At 39.3% G+C, this 17062-nt stretch overlaps 1 protein-coding gene across 3 annotated transcripts in view; it reads left to right on the top strand.

Moving 5' to 3' along the window:
• LOC111671536 (adenylate cyclase type 6) overlaps nucleotides 1-17062 on the top strand; it is a 41324-nt gene that overhangs the window by 5686 nt on the left and 18576 nt on the right. The window lies entirely within an intron of this gene.

Genomic DNA, 17062 nt, shown 5'->3' with positions numbered 1-17062 from the left:
TTTGTCACTAGAACAAACACCTTTCACATGTGTAGTAATTTAACGTCTGTGCTTCAATTAGGATTCAGGGTTTAAGTCTGTAGTTTAAACTTTTTAAGGGTTTGCTGCTTGTTCAGACAATATATTTAAAGACTTCATGTTGGGCTGTAGTGTCCTGTTACAAGCATTGTCACCTATTTTCACATTCCATAGACCAAATGATCAATTGAGTGACGGCAATAATCAATAATGAAAGTAATTGTTGGTTTCAGGCCTAAAAATGTTTCATCCAAATCTGAAGTTACTTGAAGCGAAAAATGGGAAACATTGAGGCTAAATTTGTCTATAAATAATTAAATACATCAGGAAACCTGAAAATGTTGAAACATGATGATGATAAGTTATCATTGTAATTTGGCTTAACTGGAGGCATCGTGACGTCCCATCATGCCTGGCTGCATTTAAAACGTCTAGCATGGCATGATATTTATGATGGCGTGATACCGTGTGAACTGGCTGATGCAGTGTATACGCTCTCCAACTGCTCCACTGTGTTTTGTCACCATATTGTATCTGCGTATTTACATTTACTCTGAAGCTTATGGGTCTTGCTGTACAGTGTGTTGTTTGTGCGTCATGCCAAGGACCAAGGGGCTTGCTGAAGGTCAGTGGGCTGAATGAACCGCTCCGACTGGACGGCTGTGTGTGCTGTTGTGTGACAGTGGGAGAATACCATGATATAAAGCAGTATCACTCAGGTCTCTGTGCTCTCACACAAGGGACGCTTTGTACTTTTCTCCAAGGGTGGAGTGATGGGGGAGAGGCCAAGGTGGGGGGGTGGGGGGCGGTATGGTGGATGCTTGCTTTCTGAACTGCCATAGCTGTTTTACAACTGTCTGTCTCCTTGGGGAAAAGTTATAATGGGAAGACCATTCCTTGAAAACAATAGAGGGATATAGGACGTAATGATTTGTTGATTTTCACTGTAATGTCTCTGCCATTGCTATAAGCATTCAGCAAAATATCCTTTCAGTGTTCCCTGGATTTCTCACAACCTTGTGATTGTTTATTATAAATTAATTACTAAAGGAGAGGACTAGGGTAGGGATTCGTGGGAGCCCAGTAACATCATGCATGATATACCAGAGAACAATCCATCACAGGCCCCCAGATTGTTTGCCATTGTTAAGTGAATGAATGTCATGAGATAGCTGCAGCCCAGCAATGCTGTTTATTCCTCAGGTCGTCTGTGCGCTATGTGACACAGTAATACACTGTCATCAATCACCGCTTCACGCTTGTGTACAAGCATTTCCTCTTTCTCCAATAATTCATTAACCTTACAGGGCTTCTGTTGATGGGCAAAGATAATGATAAAGTTGTGCATGAGGAATGATGTACATGCAGATCCTCTTTTCTGTCTGTCTTTTCATTGTGGCTTGGTGGCACTGTAGGTTTAAACCAGGAACTGTGAAGGAATCTGTGCAGCTGGGTTGAGTTGGCTGGTTACTGTTGACTGGGACAGTAACTAGATTCTGGAGGCTGATCCTCGTAGAGTGAATGATGAGTGTGTTTACGGCTGCAAGTTATGTAATTTAAGTTATTTTCTTGATAAACCAATTATTTTTATGAATAAATTATTAACAAACAGTTAAAATCGCCTGTTTCCCCATGACCCAATCAGTCGTGTCAGTTTACTCACACGTATGACAAAAAAAAGCATAAAATCTTCACATTTGAGCTAGAACCAACAAAAGTTGTAATTTTTGCTTAAAAAATTACTAAGATGATTATTTGATTATCAAAATAATCGATCATTAATTTTCTGTCAATCGATTAATCAACTTATTATTGTAGCTATATTTGTGTTATTTGTATATCAAACTGTAGTTTTAGGAGCTTCTCATCAGTGGATTGTTGAGTTTAATCTGTGACCAGCTATGGGTGGTTTTCAAATGCCCTTTCCCAAAAATATTTGTATTTTCCTCGTAGCTCATATGCAGTAAGAGTATAAATTACCTAGATATGAGGATCACACACAGAAGACACGGACACTGCCTCAAGCTGCTCAACCTCTTTACCTGACTTACCTTCCTGTAAACACAGGGAAAAGGGTCAGGGGTCAACGTCAGTGTTGCTACATGTGGGTCGGCAACACTGAGACAAACTCAAACCACTGGAGAGCAGTCATTTAAACGCTCTGAAAACAGTTTTCTTAATTCTTTTCTATGAACACAGTTTTCTGTCAGTTACAACCGTTCTTTCACATGAGAGATTATCTATATTTTGTGTTTTGTTTGAGCTCTATCACTGGTTTTTAAGTGGGCAGGGATCAGATGTATAAAGACGATGACAGGTCCGTCTGTGCACCAATTAGGATTTAACAACATTTGAATCAAAATGTGATGACAGGTGTGGGGATGTTTGTTCATGCTGCCAGGCCACAGTCAGTCCGATCTAATCAAACCACACCCACACAGTCCTGATGAAGCAGATTAATTAACAGCTTTGACTGTTAAACTTTCACTATTGTTGTGACAGATCCTTTGTAAACTTGAACGGATCCAAAACTAAAGAATTGATAAAGTCACCAAAACATATTTTTTAAGTTGTGCAGACCTGAAAAAATACTTGGGAACTGTGTTTGATGACTGATTGAGATTTGGTGAAAGTACAGATGTGATTATGAGAGAGGTTCAGCAACATCTGTTAGTAAGTCAGTAATGAGTAAGTCAAGCACAGTGAAATCAGTAAAATAAGACCATGACATAAATGTTATGTTATGTTTCTTTAAATGCATAGTAATTACTGGTCCCTATAATTAAAGCTGCAAAAGAGGAAAAGTTAGTTCTTTTTTAATCAGCAAAAACTTGCTTTGTCTGACTCTGAATGTTTGTTTGTATATACCTGGTGGTAGGAGAAACCCATCTCCAAGTAAACCCAGCAGAAAGCTAAAATAATCCCACATCATCACATTTAAAGTTTTTCTGGTGTATAACCTGTTTGCAAACTGCATCTCTAACTGCCTGCCTAGCATCAACCATAACCTTTTCCACAAAACTTCCAAACCAATGGTTTGTTCTCGTTTTTAAAAAATAAACTCCAAACTCTTAATGCAGCTCCTAATTTGTAGATATCACCAAAATCCCCTCTTGTCCATAAACAAAAACCGTCTTTAAGCTATTGGATGGAACAAATACCTCATTTATATAAACTTACATTTTTACATGCACGCTGCCCTTTTAAAGGTAAAATACTAAATTACATTTTCAGTGGCTTGCAGCATGTAGTCCAAAACACAAAACAAATGCTCCAAATCAGAGGCATGAGAGACCATGATAAAAGTCTGGAAAAAATGGCTTGACAGGCCATTTGTTTAGTTTAGTTTTTTGTGTTATTGTTAACCTTAGCACCTTTTTAAAAAAAAAAAAAAATTATCATCATCGTATTGACCAAAATATGCCATAATATAATCACAGAAATCTTGTTGCAAAATTTTGAATGAGATTGTTGTATGCTTGTGCATAAAAATGAGCATTAGTATGATTTTATTCTGTCCAGGATCTTTTACTCACTGAATCTAACAGAATCTGTCATGTAAGACCAGCTGAGGCTACTCACAGACATCTTGACGGTGTCTGTTTTCTATACGAGAAGTATTTTCATGTTCAGCTCTTAGAAATTTATGGCCCTTAATCCCTTCAAACCTTTCAAAAACACGTGCAGTCCATCTGCTTGTTTCTTAAGCTGTATTGCTCTTGGCGTTGGTTGATATGTGTGTTTTTACAGCTGCGTACAGCAGAATCCACTGTCTCTTCTTAGCTTCACTCTCAGTGTTGTATTGTACATGCTCATCCCATAAACTACAATATCTATGAGTTTGAACTACCTTGTTATTATGCAGGATTGCTTTCAAAACTACAGTCTGTTATAGTTTATAATGTCCTGACATCCTGTTACATGTAAACTTCGCTCTGCTGTTACTCTGATCCTCAGACTCCTCAGCTGAAATCAATTAGCCACAGCGGTACAGTACATACACATGTGCATGTCCCACCCAGTCACCCATCACTACATACACACAAGGACATACATACACACACACACACACACACACACACACACACACACACACACACACACACACACACACACACGGACACACACCATCTCATGCTTTGTTATGGTTGACGCCTTCTCTTATAGTCTCTTTTGAATGTTTGTCAGAATTGCTGCAGTTTTTTCTTCTTTGAGAAATAACATCATAAATCTATTGTCCTGCATCTTATATGTGGGTGTCAAATTGAGTGTGAATACTGGCACGTACTGTACATGCTTCTGTCTAGATTAAATAAGAGAAAAGCACCGAGCACGTGTTATACACGTCACTCTGTCGAGCCGTACTTTATTTTGCATTCACGCCTATTGCTGCCTATATGTTGAAATGTTTGGATTTTGTCACTCAGACTTCTTATAATTGTGCATTCTTCACTCCAGCATTATTTGCTTTATGGCCCCTGACAATGGCTAGTATTGTTGTGTGGATGTTGTTGACACAAGTGCTGTGAGAGGTCAAAGACTGGTTCCTAAAAATATCTGGCCCTTGGCGTTTCTGCTAACTGTTGCGTCACATGGAACAGTCTTATCAGAGCCTGCGTCAGAGCAACAGGCAGGTCACTCTATCCCCCTTTTCTCTGCATACACATGGGCCTGCATTTTCACAAACCCTCAAACACACACACACAGGTGTAGAGGCTGCTAATGTTGTTTATCGACAGGTCCGGCAGCGATTTCTTTATCTTTTTCTGTTGTACGTTAATGAAGCAAAACCTCATGCATTTTGTGGAGGATCTCTGATCTTTGACCGCAGCATAGATGATGGGTTAAGCCCCTAAAAGCCCACTAAACACCACAGAGGGCAGATGAGGCCTCCATGTGGACTCTGGGTCAGAGGACAGCCAGTATGTTTCACTGGTTTCATTGTCAAGCTCCCACTAAGTGTTTAAAGTGTTTTGTATTCATTAGATAAGATAAGGGAATATAGTTTGAATAAAAATGTGCTGCTTATGTAGTAACACACTTAGTTTATATGCAAGTCTCACGTCAAACTTTTCAAATGGTTGTTTACACATTTTTCTTTTAAATTTCCAGGATGTTATACAGAGAATAAATAGTTTAATCAACTCACACCATATCAAGTGTATCAGCTGTTCACAGTTTCACAGCAGCTCCTGGTGCTGGAATAACCTTGTGTGCTTCGAGATGGGAGACTAGGATCCCGGTGGAGGAGGTGTCACCCTGTGATGATCACCTGTGCAAAGCTGCAGCTATAGAATAAGACACCCTGTATAAGGGAAGGAGGAGGCAGCGAGGCAAGAATCCGATATTCTCCCCACGCAGTCCTTCCACAGCCTCCTTGATAAATAATTTGTGTGTTTAACGCAGCAGCAGCATTTTAACGAGGATACCTGTCACATGTACACTTTGCTTCGGAGGGAGATGCGTGCCGACTGATGGGAACACACACACACACACACACACACACACACACACACACACACACACACACACCAGAGCTTTACTCAAAGGCTCCTACTCAAAAATTTAAGCACTGATACATGTGAATGTAATATGATCCCTCAATGCCTAATTGTTTCATTGTGTGAACATTTCACTTGTTTGTAATTGTAAATAAGAGTGTTGTAAACTAAAAGCACAATACTGCCATAGTGAGGTGAGGTGACATAGTGACGCATTTAGAAGCAGCAAAGTATAGTTTAATGTATTGACTGTAACATACACCAGAATGTTATATTACGTTATATTACATTACATTACATTATATTATACTGTATATTAAACCGTATTACATTCGGACATTTTCATTAGCTTTTGAAACCTGTTTTTTCACCATTCTAACTGGCATCATGTCTTTCGCTATGAAATATAAAATTGCACTCGCTGTGTCCCTGCTTCTTTTTGAGCTCTTACCTTACGGGGTAATGACTGAAAAGGCAGACAGGAGCGACCACTGGAGGGGTGTGAGTTAGGAATTCCACAAATGGCTTGTTTGTATGCTTGGGTGCTAATGCTAGTCGTTTGGGATGGTAACATTATCTTTTCAAAAGGTGGCAAAGGTTTGTTGTGTCTCCCGTCTTCATAGGTCGCCTGCATTTGCATCGCTCCACTTTTTACCCAGCTTTAAATGGGTGATTGTGCAGCGGGTTGACCAAAATGCAGAACAGATACATTTATTGAAAATTACTCATCAGCTTATCATCATAATTTTTTTAATGATAGTTTGATTGAATGATTTATGATTATCGAGCACAAGTTTCTTGTGTTTACCTTAAATTATCGAGCATATGATTTAAAGTATATAGATGATATGGTATATAATCATAATACGAAGTATAGTGTACTTCTATGAGGATTACATGGATGCAGACTCATAGATACACACGCATACGACCACTGCCAATCATTTAAATCTGTGGACCAATAAGAGCGCTGGAAAAGGAGTTATCAGTTTAGCATCACTTCTGAGAATGATGGGGAATAAACAGCATTGCTAAGTGTCTCACTCAGCGCCTGTGTTCAGTTGGTCCAGCGGTTGCCATGGAAACAACTACGACTCAAGCAGCTGAGACCCAGTTCAGCTTGCTCGTGTACAGTTTGGTAACCGTTGCTTCAAGTAAAGATTTAAAATAAAAAAATAAAAATCAGGTCAGAATTGATTTCTGCCGTTTACTTCTTCTGAGAATCTGAAAGCTCGAGTTTCGGAGGGGTCCGAGCTTTCTAGACACGCTGCTGGGATGGATTCGTGCTTTGTTTTCCTCCCCCCCGGTGTCGAAATGAGACAGTCCATAATTAAACATGGCGATGACAGAGGAGAGGTCATATGAGTGGAGGTTGGTGGGGAGTTGAGAGGGAGGGATGCACAGGATGTTGTTTGCCTGTTGTCTGGTTCAGGGAAGCTTATCTATGGTCAGCTCGCCATGACTGTGCATGTTTGCAGCCTGAGTGCTGTGTGTTCTAAGGCCTCAGAGATACACACTTCTTAAAGAAAGCTTGCTTGGTTGAGTAATTGGCCTTGTGTTCTTCAGTTATTTAGATGAGTTCCTTTTTCTGGCACACAATTGGTTTTATTGCTAATTACAGCTCCTTAACATTCCTCTAATGTTGACCTAACTCATCTAAGAGGCTTTCTGTTTAATCACAGCAGTTATCCCTGAACCTGTTGTCTGTCCACAGCAGGTGATGCCGAGAAGCCTTGCAGGGGGTTTTTAATTTCCTCAATGTCCCTTGTTTATATGAAGTTTTGTTCTAATTCCTTAAATAAAAACACTTTTGCTACCCCCAATGCTGGAATTCTTCAGTAGTCACACTCTCTCCGCAGAAGTCACACCTGCCTGGTTGCCAATAGAAATGTGTGGGGTGTGTAGTTTTTCAGTGTTAAAGCCCCCCAGCATGCCCCTTTCCATGTTTACAGAAACATTACTGAAGAATAAGGCCAGTGTGATCAGGACAACGGGCTGTACATTATTTATGTAATGTGTATGGTCTTGTGTTTCAGCACAACTTCTGAAACAGTCAAAGATGTCTAAACTTGCTGAAGGAAATGCAGAAAAATAGAATTATTAATAGGAAGACGTGTGTCATCAGACATACTTGAACTTTTTTATGTTTATAAGAAAAAAGTAGTTTCTTCACACCTGTCTGCTGACAGGTGAAAAGAGCTGGAGTGTCGGTGTGTTTTAGCTTTAAAAAACATGTTTGTTGTAATAAAATATGTTGTGACTGGAACTTTCTGTATAAATTACACTTTAAGGAACAGAAACAATTGCCACACATTTACAACATTTCCTGCCGTTAGAGGAACACACACAATAATATATAATATCAGTTGCTCATTTCCTTTCATCCTTTGTGATTTATGTTATTTATCACATGTTGATTTAGACAAAAATACACCACTTCCTTCAGACTGCAAGAGCCCAGTTGCTAATGGAGTCGAGCGTAAACTGCATCTATTATGACTGAATTAGTTCATTTAAAAAAAAAAAAAAAAAATTAAGATGTTTTATTGTCTGCTGTTGGAACAAATCTCTCACTGTAAATTATCTCTGGATGTACAATAAGTGAAATGATGCTTATTCATAAGTGTCCATAATTTATATTTACTGTTTCATGGACTGGACTTTACCCCAGTCTTATGTGAAAGAGGATTTTTGTTTTTCTGATCCATATATCCAAGATGTTTACACAAGTCAACATTTCCTTTAACGTTTCTCTTCCCATGATGTAAGTGCATGTAAAAGACTGCGATGGGAATTCAGACTGTTTACATTCACAGTTTAAGAGCATGTAAGTGATGCTGCTTTATGTTTGTGTGGCAGAGGAACAAAATCAGTGGAGACTTGTTACTCACTGCAATGTGAACAACTTTGAAAATGAGAAAAATATGATTGCAACTGAAGAACTATGAACTTGTGTATTAGAGTACATGTATTAAATTTTGTGCCCTCACATGACAAAGTTTTGTTTTGTTTAAATGACGCTGCTTCTTGTCAGTCACAATGATGACAGCGTTTAGAAACTAAAAATACCTTTAAACAGTTTGATTGATGTTGTTCTGGAAATGTCCTGGAAAATGATTTCCTGAGAAAGGACAAAACTCTGTCCTGTCGTTCATCATAAATTTACCGAATCTCATTTTCAGAAATGACTAGACTGCACAGGTTACTGTGTTCTCTGCAGCTTAAAAGATTATTTTTTTCACGTGAAGTTTTTCCAGGGTAAGAAACAAATGTATGCTTGTAGTTTGTCTCACCTCCAGACAGTGTATAGTATAGACCAACCGACCGAGTGCGGGAGCAGAGTGAGCAGGCGGGGCTTGACTCTTTTATCTGTTGATGTGGTTCTGGTCATTTCAGATAAGGGCAGTGCGAGCTGTGTGTAGACATGAGGCTCAGGCTGAGTACACAAACCCAGCAGCTGCCTGGCACCCCACACACACACACACACACACACACACACACACACACACACACACACACACACTGTAACAAAGGCTAAAAGTGACAGCGAGTGCGAGCAGGAGCGTGAGGAGGCAGGAGAAAATAAATGAAAGAATATGGAAATAAATAACCAACGCTCTTAGGCAAAGATAAGGGGTAACCTACAGGAAAGACTCTTGTATTTTGTCACGAGTAAAGCCCTGTCATTGTGTTTTGGGTGCTAGAGTGTGTTTTACAGAGCCTGATCTAACACAGATGTTCTAAGGAGTTCCAGATGTTCCTCAAAGACCAATGAGCTCTGGCTTGCACTCTTGTTGGCCCCGTTTCAACAACAATATCCCATCAGTCATGGCTCCCTCTGGAGAAAAAGGTCTTATACTTCAGTGTCTTATTCTCTGCGAGGTTCACTGGACAGTACTGTCCGGCTTAATGATTTATTCCACGTCAGCGAGAAATATTGTTCTTATTGTATTTAAATGACCTCTCTGGTCTGCTTTTTGATTATTTTCAATTAATCGATTAGTTGTTGATTGTTTTCCGTCTATCTACTAATCAGTTAACCGGCCGATCATTGCAGCTGTAGTCCATCATAGCTTAGCAACAGTAACCAGGCAGTGCTTCGGAGTTCTCCACATGCTAAAGCTGTGGGGTTTTAGTATGAGCAATATTCAGCTTTAAAAGAGTATTAAGGGTGGACATTTTTTTTTTAGCCTCTCCAAAACCAAAGCCACAAGAGCACAAGTGTAAGAAACAGATTAAGTGTATTAAGTTAAAATTAAGTGTGTTTGTTTGTTGGAATGCTCTTAGCGATAGTTAGCATGTCTCACTATTTAGCTCGCTACATCATTACTCTAATGTTACCAGGGTGTTTACACTGATCACTGTCCTGGTGCTGCACTCTGCTCTACCTTTATACATTATTACAAGAATTGTAATCATTTCTGATTTTATTCAGAGTCATACATTCTTATGAAAGTTCATAATACTAATGGTAAAAATAATAATTCATACATTTTATTTACAGATAGATCAAGATGCTCAAAGATGCTTTTATCAAACTTTAAAAGCAGGTCTAAAAAGGTGAATTTTGGGTAGTTTTTTTTAATGTGGACAGGTTGGTACAGTCATAAATGTGTTTCAGGAGGGCGTTCCAGAGGGTGGGGGTCTCTGTTGTTGGTTGTTACTGCTGTCGGTTTTTTCATCTTCCCCTCAAAACAACTGTTATTTGCAGATGTAGTGGTTAAGTTGCAAACTAGTCACGGGTATAGTATGTTGTCACTGGGGAATGTCGCTGTAATGAGCTTCTAAGGCAAAAGTCATGAGCCCACCCATACCCCCTTTTTCACCAGGTCCCCACACTGCACCCTCCATGAACCTGGGGGGGTGGACTGCAGGTCTTTGGAGGGAGGCTGTGGAATGTGGGTGATAGTTGCTAAGTGAAAGCTGCACTGCCATCTCTGATAATTCACAGTCTCTGTGGGTGTGAGTCTCGGGCCAACACTAAGCAGAACCTTTCACAAGCCTGATAAAGAAGCAGAGAGAAAGAGACTCTTCAACAACATTGAGTTCTATATAAAATCACAATCATCATCACATCTCCATCTTCCATACATGGCTGGCTTCAAGACGAGAACATAATGCCTGCATACACATTATCACAAATCTTGTGTTTGCAACAATAACTTCTGAACTGACTGGCCATAAGCATGAAGAGCTAGAAAAAGCTATACACCTTTTCTAGCTCTTCATAGCGTGTGTCTTGGGAAATGTATCTGATTGATTTCTTTTCTTGCTAACAGACGTAAGTAAAGGGATTTAAAGTGTGAATTAAACTGTGAAGCATCCCAGTGTTGGCATGCACATTGCGTGTCCTGAAAGTAACTTAAGTGTTTGTTTCTGTCATTTCATTTTGCAGCCTTCTGAACTTTTCATCCTGTCAACTGACCCCACTTGCACGGGGTCTGAATAAATGAAGTGCTGCAGTAGCAACAACAGATGCCAAGGGAAAATGTTAAAAATCTTCCCTGACCTGCCAGGTTTGTTCATCTGCTTGCTCACACACTGGCACACTCACCTTCCTGTGAGCAGCGTCTGGGTGTTGGCTGAGTATTGTTAAGTGGGATGGAGAGCAGGATGGGGGAGATTAAAGGAGGGGGCAGGTCACCTGCTGCTGTGCTGTGTGAACAAGCTGAGAAGAAAAGAAAAGAGACACTGGAACTTTGTACTATACTATATAGATTGTGTGGTTTGAGATGGAACTGGCTTCTAGTGCTGGTAATTAGTCACATCCTACTGTCTGTCTTGGAGAGGATTGTTTGTTATTTCACTGCACTGGCAGTCTGTTTCTTGTTCTGTTTTTCCCTTTGTCTTTTATGTTGACCCTACAGAATCAGATTTCTTTGCCACTTGGGGTCAACAGAAATAAGCTGTGAATGCAACACTCGCATATCATAGCATTTTAAGTTGATATGGAAAACCTATTGACAAACTGTTGCTTATTTACACATCTAGCTAACATAAAGTTAAATAATCCCCCTAACACAGAGCAAAATTATCATTTCATTTTGAACCATGTTTCTGGCCAGCTGGCTAATATAAATCAAATTTTATCTCTGTTTCGGGTCTTCACCAACTTCTGAGGGAAATGTGTGGCTTTTTATCTGCGAGTAAATTGGATTTTTAAAGCTGAAAACAGCTGCCTGTTGTTACCAGACGTGATGCTGAGAGTAGTGAGAGTGAACCAGAACACTAAATAGATGCTATAAAGCCAAGGAGAGTTGCAGAGTGGGTGATAATTCTCTGTGGATTCATCTCAATGAGCGACTTTTTTCACGTGCAAGTAGCCATATGATCCATTGTGAGTGTAAACTGGATTATATCTGCTTTAAATGATTTCCTCCTGATACATTAGATTCGTGTTTGTCTTGTAGGGTGCTGTTAAATGTTCCACATTCTCCCACATGGCTCTCTCCTCTTTAAACTCTTTCCCAGACTGAAAAAGGGCCTGATGGCCTTAAAAGTCAATGTTTATAGACTCACTGTCAGGACCACAGACTTCCTGCTAAAGTAAATAGCTGCTGTGCTAAATCCATCATAAAGGAGGAGAAAAATTATAAATAAAGTTTCTGAATATTCCATTATCCCCCCCTCCCATCCTCGTTTGCTCGTCCAGCGTAAAGATGATGCCTCCAGAGGGCTTTCGTGAGATGTGAGATGTAGCGTGGTGATGAGTGTTTGGATGTGGAGGGAAGGTATAGTGTTGCTGCTAAGGTATTACCAATGATGGGCAGGTGGATATCATCGTTACATTTGCCTCTTGTTTGTTTGGACATTTGTATTCCCTACTTATACCACCACTATCATTGTCACAGATTTCCACTTGTTTACCATTACCGTTGAGCCATGGCAGCAACGCGGCTCTACAGATCATCTGTCAGTCTGTCGGTCAGACTGAAATATCTCAACAACTATCATGATTAGATTAACATGAAATTAACTGACCTGACTTTTCTTTGAGGTTGACATTTGTAGTTTTTAGTGAAATAACTCTTAACGATTGTCCTGAAGAGTTGTACCTTCATGCTCCCCTCAAGATTAATTATGATAACTTTTATTATTATAAGATATAAAATAAAAAGTCCTGATGAAGTGAACGTTTCAAATAATTATTAATCAAAGTTTAATGTTTTATATATTAAGATTATATAATTAATATATATACTGTAAATAAAGAATCTCATGTTAGATAAGGGGGTGAATTTAGTTTTTTGCAAGTGTCAGGTGTCTCTCAAATAGAAGATAACATCTCCTAACTATAAGAAATCTTTTCACAAATATGACTTCTTTGTCTTGATGACATTCTCACAATTTTGGCAATAATCACAAGAAAAAAAATGCAATTATTAATCCCATAACATGGGATTAGTTTGCACTTTAATTTCCCCCTTGAGTAGCTTTAAGGTTGTTAAAATCATCTGATTTTGCATTATCTGACAGTATGGCACATCATTTCCGTATCAGCTTGTTCTAGCTCTTCATTGAAGCTATATGATGTTTATGCTGAGTGAGATATTCAAATGTAAGACCCATTGTTTTTATACTTGCACCTCTCCTTCAGAGGGTAATAGTGCTGTGCATCATTACATACTATATATAGAGTTGTTGATTTATTCAGCAATGCATCCATAGAGCCATGTTGATCATTTATTGATTAAGCCTGTATATCCTCCCTAAGCTGCTGGGGGCTTTTTGTGGCAAAACACATTTTAATCTATGTTGTGCTGAATAGCCAGTATTACTGTTGTTTTGCCTGTCCTGTCTAGATCAGAGCAGCTCTTACATAATGCCATTTTGATATCCAGGGATTAGACTGAGGTCCTCTTCAGACTGGCTGGCTGCTTCCATCATGCCCCCCCCTCCCCCCTGGGGGAAATGACGACTGCTTTTATGGCAAAAAAAAAACTATGTGATGTTCCAGTGACGTGATGTTCAATTCCTGGTTTATTTTAGTCTTCACAAACTGAACACAACCCTTTTAGTAGGCCATAATCATATTGGTAACTCAGTCATGATCCCCACCTGACAGGGAGTGAGCAATGAAGATCATAATGCATAGTGGTATGATTATAATGGTGCTGGAACCACCAGCAAGGGAAAGGGCAGCAGGATAAGGTAATAAGTGATGAGTTTTGATAAATGAGTGTGTTGTTGAGCACAGAGGACACGAGCAGGTGCAGTGGCCTTGCACTGGGAGCGTGGCAGCGTGCACAGGTAGCATGTAAACGCTGCCAAGCAGAGCTCCTAAAGAGGTGGAGTGCTGTTGCGTAAACACAGGACCTTACTGTGTACTCTGTAAACCCACTAGCCCTTGCCCTCTTGAGAAAAGCAAGCAATTAGTTTGAGCCTGTGAGCTCAGACACATGGAGTGTGATACACATGTTGAGCGAATCTCACCAGATAAATACTTACAGTAGTACTTACAGTTTGCATATGGAGAGAAAACGCATATCCACACATGAAAGTATTGACTGCGCACACACATGGACTGACAGGAGGTATTCACCTGCAAACACACATCGTGCTGCAGGTTTCACTTTTGTCTCATGGCTGTTTTTGCTTGAACAGTGAGAGTAATGTAAACAGAGCTGAGCGCTCTGAGCCATCTGCCTAATGTCACTGTGGCCCATATCTGTCCTGCTCTCTGTCTGTCTCTCTCACGCAGATCTCCCTCGCTCCTACTCTTCTTTCTCTTGTTGTCCTCACATTGTCTTTTTCCTTCCTCATCCTTACCACTAATTTCCTTCCTACTCTCAACATCTGTCATTCTTCTAGTTTATCTGAGTTGTCCATTATGGCGCTCGTTTATTTTTTTTACCCTACCCCTTGTTAGCTTTCTTTTTTAAACTCATCGGCCCATTTCCCATCTGTTTCTATTCTTGTGTCGGTGATACTGTGCACACTATGTCATCTTGAGTCACCTTTACCCTCTATTGTTATTCTCAGATTATCTTGTAGCAGAGAAGTATATATTTAGTATAGTAATAGAATTTTTTTTTTTTCATCCATTCTCTTCATTTTACATGCCAACAACTTTCGTTCGACTAATATTAGGATTGGTTGAAAAGCTCTGGTCATGGGCAGTTTCAAGGAGGACAAGTGTGTAAAGATACACGCAGACTTTTATCTTACTCGGATAATTTCTAAACTGCAGGCTGGTCGCTCTGAGATACAACATTTTGACTATTTTTATACATGTTTGGACAGCCTTTCCAGCAAAACTTCAAAAGTAAAGGAAGCATGGTGATCTATAGACAAAACACTTGAGGTTGATGAACTTCTAAGGCAGAACAGTGGATCTTAAAAGCAAAAGGTGTACTTCACAAGTAATCCAAAACGACCTGGATTGTGCTGAAAAAGGTTATAATTCTGGAAACCAGATTAGCAACAAAAAAGTTTAAAAAAAAAAAACAAAACAATTTGATTTACAGACACAACAACAACAACGAGACCTATTCCTGAATTTTTCCTATATTTCAGTGGTTTAAATTTTTTATTTCTTAATTGTCTGATTCAGAGTTCATTGCAGTTATTAAAAGATCACAAAAGTATGTGAATTGCATTCATTTAAGGATTGTGAGATAGCAGCTCAAACAGAAGATGCAAATATTACAGGAGTAAAAGTTGATACCAGTGAACATGTACTGTAATACGAGCTATCCTTTTCCTTCATGTGTTGTTGTTTTTTGTTTTAAAATGTGAACTGAAGGTACAGTATGGTATTGACTTGAACATAACCCCTTGACCTTTGTGTACTTCCATTTTTACCCAGAAGGTGTCAGTGTTTCGTAGATTCTGGCTACAAACCCAAAAACTGGATTCAACTGTAGATCATAAATACTGTAGAAAGAAAAGAAGGAGAAAGGAGATTTGCTTTAGAAATCAATCTCATCCAAAGACTACAGGGTAATGTTTGAATCGAGGCTTCACATTAGTTCTTTTCTTGATACAGGATGTATCATCTCCGGGCTTCCTTCTGGTCCGCTCTCAACCTTTGTTAGTGTCCAGTGTAGCCTCTGGAGTGAAGAGTGCCACATCCAGGCTGTAAACAAGAGCCCATCTCTTAAGGAAGTGGCCCTATAATGGAGCAACAGCAATTCCCACGATGCAGTTGGGGATAGTTTTTGCAGCAGCACATTAAACCACTGACGCATCTCAACAGACAGCAGCAGACTAGCGCTCTATAAAAATTATTAAGCGGTCATTGGACTTTGAGGAGCAAAGGGGACGACTGAACCCACAAACAGTACTATTTCCTGTGAGAGGAAGTGTGTGTGTGTGTGTGTGTGTGTGTGTGTGTGTGTGTGTGTGTCTGAAAGTATAGATTAGGCACACACAGCTGCAAGTAAAGGCAGTTGTAAAGGACAAGAGCAAAATTTAACTGGTGTATTTAAAAGTATGTGCTTTGACACAAATATGTGGATTTAGGATAAACATATCGTATTCTTTTCATTCAATTAATTGATTTACAACTGAATGCGTCTTCTGAATACATTTGTCTTCTGTTGACGTTGTGTAAAGGCCATGTTTATTTCTTGTCGCACTGTGGTTTAATAAAATCTTGTTCGCGATCTTCCAACTACTTTTTAAATTAAATTGACAATGTACACGTGATATGAAACTATAACAAAATTTAGTACTAAAAAGCCACATGCCAGCAAAAAATGAAATGCCATTCAATTTCTGATTAATTTCCTGTCGTAGAGGATAAAGACATAGGTAGACATGGGTCATGGCATTGGTCACATTATGAAAATCTGGTCCTGAATTTCTGACAGTTTTATGTAGAGTATGATGCATTTTGATTTCGAGTGTGTTTACATGTATTTATAAGGTGAACGAAGAATGTGGCTGAAGTCTAATTTGTAGATTTATCCCTTATCCTCCTCCTCCTGGTCAAAGGTTGAACGGTCCTCTGCAGCTTCGTATCGCATCACCATATTTACTACGCCCTGCATACTTTAGATCTGAGGATTTGATTTAAATACCTCTAGTAACTAAACTTCACCCATTCAGTTTCACACAGAAAAATGTCACATTACAGGAGATAAAGATGCTCTACCTTAGTTTTCACTGTGACTTTAATGCACATACAGTCTCCTGAGAGAGATAGAGAACAGAAATGTTTCACAAAAGAGGTAAACAGGAGAATGAAATGCATGCCAGTAATCTCATAATTTAACCCTAACAAAGAGGGCAATAAAAGCCTGTCACTTGGTAATGTTTTTATTTATTTCTTTATGTAAGGATTTTCCGTAAAAGATAAGCACTTGAGATGTCCTGTGAGCCTACCTCTGTCTGTCTCTGTCTGCGTTACTGTCACTCTGATTGTCAATGAAACCAGGCTTGTTTCAAAGACATTGTCTTGTGTACTTTTCTGAGTTTTTGATTCATGAAACCATTTTTTCCAGGAAGCAATAACAACTACAAACATGCATAAGAAATAAATCCCTTGTACAGTTTGATGAGACGGTACTCTCAGTGATCTGCTTTATACCTGCTTACTT

Source organism: Seriola lalandi, unplaced genomic scaffold (genome assembly GCF_002814215.2).
Source record: "Seriola lalandi dorsalis isolate HSWRI2012SDOR001 ecotype SW California unplaced genomic scaffold, Sedor1 jcf7180002054884, whole genome shotgun sequence".
Lineage (NCBI taxonomy): Eukaryota > Metazoa > Chordata > Actinopteri > Carangiformes > Carangidae > Seriola > Seriola lalandi.
This window is presented reverse-complemented; position numbering and strand designations above follow the sequence as displayed.